Source organism: Suncus etruscus, chromosome 12, assembly GCF_024139225.1.
Source record: "Suncus etruscus isolate mSunEtr1 chromosome 12, mSunEtr1.pri.cur, whole genome shotgun sequence".
NCBI lineage: Eukaryota > Metazoa > Chordata > Mammalia > Eulipotyphla > Soricidae > Suncus > Suncus etruscus.
In genome coordinates, this window is record NC_064859.1 from 43,097,521 (window position 1) to 43,098,290 (window position 770).

A 770-nucleotide genomic window follows, 5' to 3' on the forward strand; every position below is an offset into this window, starting at 1 on the left:
TTTATATATGTGTATTTATTTATTTGTTTTGGGGGTATGGAGAAATAATTCACGTGGTGTTCAGGTCTTACACCTGGCTAGGTGCTCAGAAATCACTCCAGCTATGTTCAAGGGATCACATATAGTGATGGCGACTGAGTTAAACTCTTGACTGTAAACAAAAACACATATATGTATTTCAGATATACAGTGAACTAGGACCATTCCCACCACCAGTGTTGACCTCCCTCCACCAATGATACCAGAGTGTTTTTTATATGATGTTTTGCTTTTTTTTTTTTGCAGCAATTGATGACTATCATTATTAGTTGTACTTCTTAAAATAAAAATAATGTTTTTTCACTATATAATCCTGAAACTTTTATCTAGCAAAGAGCACCCCCATCAGTGATGAAGAGTCTCCAAAGAGGAAAACCCTCCAATACTGACACACTGGCCCAATTCTCTTTAACTTATTTTTACCATATTTATTTATTCTTCTTTTCTCTTTTCTCTTATCTTTTGCCACCCCCCTTTCTCTCCTAAGCCATATCTTAACCAATTTCTCTTTTCTTAACCCAATATATATCAAGACCTCAGACCCAGCCTATGAAGGTCAGACCTCAAACAAAAGCCTAAGAATAGAACACTAATGTCTGTCTTTATGTGGGCATGAGCTTGTAGACATTGGACTCCTCTCTGATTGCCAAACATAAAATGTAAACAAGCCATGTTTAAAATGTATATACACCCTCTTATCTATTACCCCTTCAGAAATCCCTCTACACTCA